At 43.3% G+C, this 3,374-nt stretch overlaps 1 pseudogene; it reads right to left on the bottom strand.

The window, feature by feature from the left end:
- Nucleotides 1-1,623: 1,623 nt before the first annotated feature.
- On the bottom strand, nucleotides 1,624-3,050 carry LOC109378227 (EH domain-containing protein 1 pseudogene; annotated as a pseudogene).
- Between the last annotated feature and the right edge of the window lie 324 nt (nucleotides 3,051-3,374).

Here is a 3,374-nt window from a genome sequence, read left to right as displayed (position 1 = left end):
GATTGTCATATGCCATATATTTAAATGAACTACCTATATTCATTTTCTTGTTTAATTCTGTGTGAATCCTCATGTGAATCAATTACTAGTATTACCATAATTATTTCTATTTTGTTATATCCTTACTTTGTAATGAGAAATACAAGGAACAGAAAGGTTCCACAGCATGTGAATGGTGGAGCATTGGATTATAAACCATGGCCATCTAAGCAGAGTTTATAAGGATAACACATAATTCAAATCTGAAGTAAGAATTATAATTGTTTAAGTGTGGGGAGTGGTGGAGTTGTTGGTCTTGTTAATTGTATGGATGGTGATGATGGGGCTGAGGCTGATGGTGTATGGGGGGCAGTGTAGTAAAAACACCACATAATGGTTTAAAATGGAAAGTTACCTCATGAAATATTTAAAAGTACAAATTGTTGTAGCATGTGCAGGATATATATATATATATATATATATATATATATATATATTTATATTTGAATGTGAAAGTACTATAAGAAAATCGAGTTAAGAAAGTTTGATAGTTATAAAGTAAACAAGCTAGACAATCATGTGGTAATCAGATCAGAGAAGGTTCCTATATAAATTCTAAGAAGCTTGGTATTTTCCTGAAGAACATAGGAAATAACTGACGTGCTTGAAGAAAGGTAGTGAATCAGTCACAAATGTGTTATTTACAGCTCATTCTGATAATTATGTGATCACCAGATAGTTTACTAAATTTACTGAGATATAATTTACACACATTAAAATGCACCAAAATGTATACACTTACATAACTAACTTTTTCACCCTAAATGTTCCCTCCTGCCTCTTTGCAATCAAACTTACTCATCTTCATCCCCAGATAATTAGTGATTTATAGTAGCCAAAAATTGGAAGCAACTGAACTATCCATTGACAGGAGATTCAATAAACAGATTGTGTTATAGTTATGCAATGGAAACATTTCAAGCAATAAAAAGGAATTGATCACAATGCATGCAACAACACAGAAGAACTTCATGAGCATTATGTTGCATGAAAAAAGCCAGGCATACGAAAGCATGTCTACATGAAATACCCAAACAGCAAAAGTAATTATAGAAAATAGATCTATAAGCATGCAAGACAACTTAAGCTAAGGAGATTGTTATGATGGCTTGATAAGAAAAGCTTTAAAAATGAAGATAATGATAGCTTTTGATAAGTAGATATGGATATTAAAATTCCTGAACTTAGAACTTCCTGTATTTAGATATTACAACTGGAACTAAAAAAAAAACATTGTTTTGGAAATCAGGATACTTGAAATTCATATTTTACTTTTGATTTTTACCAAAAGAAACGAAGCTGTCAACTTTGTTTTCATTGAGCTTTAGTAATATGCAATGGCATAACATATATTAAAGTGCTTAACAGAGTACCTGGCTCCTAGTAAACTAATTTCAAGTGAGAAATAGGTAGATATTATTTCAGTACTATTATCTTATGAAAAACTTTTTTTTTTTTTTACCTTTTCAAGAACTGAGGAGACATCCACTCAGTGTTTATGGACCTTGAGAATTGGTGACCCTTCCGCTCCTCACCTCTGCCTTCACAGGTGCTGAGATGGTAACCACAAACGAGGAGGGCTAGTCACTCGTGCCTCTGCTTGGAGGGCAAGAACAGACATGGGCAGGTCGGCAGGCAGCTTGTGGCCCTCTAGCTTGACTTTGATGACGGGATTGCCCAGGAAATTCCTCGTCATCTAGCAGTCTTTCCTGGTCTATATCGCCCAGTTTCCAGGCCTCCCCCAGCACCATAGTGGGCAGTTTGGACATCACAATCTCCTCAGTGTTGGCACTCATGATTTTGCCATTGACAGGTGACAGCAGGTAAAAGAACTCGTAGTAGGTGGGCTTGCCATTACCCACCACCCACTCAACATCACCAATGCCTGTGCTGGCCCCTCACCGTCATCATGCCCAAAGAGTCTGTTTATGGTGCCAAGGAAGGTACCACCCTTCACAGCTTGGGAGGGCATCAGGGACTCCGTCTGGTGCACCATCACCATCAGCTGCGTGATGTCGTTGGCCAGTATGTCATCCATCATGTTCAGGTGCTTGGGCTTGAAGGCCTGGAACTTACTGAAGTCCTGGGTCTGCAGGAGTTCCACAGGTTGCCCAGGCCTGGGAAGTCACAGGGAGAAGTCTGATGCTCCCACTCCATCTTCTGGTAAGTCTCCCAGGTCGTTCACCATCTTTTTGCTCTCTTTACCAAAGACACGGACATTTCTTTCTGATGATGGAGACCTAGACCTTGGTGAGCCACACCCACTTGATCAGGTCATTGAGCTTCCTGAGAACAGCATTTTGGGCAGAGACTGGATGTTTCTGAAACGGTTCTTCTGCTCGCTGGCCTAGAGAGCTTGTGGTTGTCGCAGATGAAGAGTGAGTGGAGCCAGAAGGAGCAGATGAGTATCAAAGGGCTGAATTCCGCAGGCAACATGCTTGGTGAACCTCTGCAAACCCCAGGACCTCTGCAAAGTCATAGGCTCTGCTGATGCACTGTTTCCCTCCAGACAGGGCCCTGGGAGTGTGGATGATGCATATGCTGCCGAAGACGGAGTTGGGCAGCTGGGCACACATGAACTTGTTCAGGAATCTCTTGTTGCCAAAAGTGTTGAGCTTGTGGAATGGGCACCGCAGGCCCACGACAGGCTCAAGCTCGTCGCAGGACACCACTCCATGGTGAGGGTGTGTATAATGGCAACTAGGAAGTCAGTGGTGTGCTCAGCCTTTCCGCATTCCTGGGAAGTTCTGCTGGAGCAGATGCTGGATGAAGGTGGTCTCGGCCTCCTGTACTGGCCCACAAGAAGCAGCACGGGCTTAAAGCCCAAGAGTGTCTTCCAGCACCGTGAGTGGAAAGAGTGGAAGCGGCAGTGTTCATCCACCGGTAGCAGCTTCTGAGCATACAGCTGCAGGAGGCCCACCCCACCCCCAGCCCCAGCCACAATTTGAAACAACTGCAGCTCCTTCTTCCAGCAGGTAATCGGGGTTGACCCAGCTGAACATGATGCCAGAGAGGACCGGTACTGAGGGGCAGACCCGCAGCTGAAAGCAGGAACAAGGATGGAAGCCCGACCTCCTCTACCTGCAGCCTGGCATGAGGGCAGGGGAGGGGAGCGGTCTGCACTGTGCAAGCGCACTTCATGGCCAAAGAAGTGCTCTCACCTGAGCGGACAAATTGCGGGTACAATAATGGGGAGTTGTTTTATAGGGGAGTAGGATTTTCCTTAAAAGAATTGGTAAAGGCACCTGCATGATCGTGGAACATCTACCATTTTGTTGACTATTATTGTGTGATGCCAGGGGGAGGTATCTCTGCTTTCATTAACTTAGAGAGCT

Source organism: Hipposideros armiger, unplaced genomic scaffold, assembly GCF_001890085.2.
Source record: "Hipposideros armiger isolate ML-2016 unplaced genomic scaffold, ASM189008v1 scaffold_1813, whole genome shotgun sequence".
NCBI classification, from domain to species: Eukaryota; Metazoa; Chordata; class Mammalia; order Chiroptera; family Hipposideridae; genus Hipposideros; species Hipposideros armiger.
This window is presented reverse-complemented; position numbering and strand designations above follow the sequence as displayed.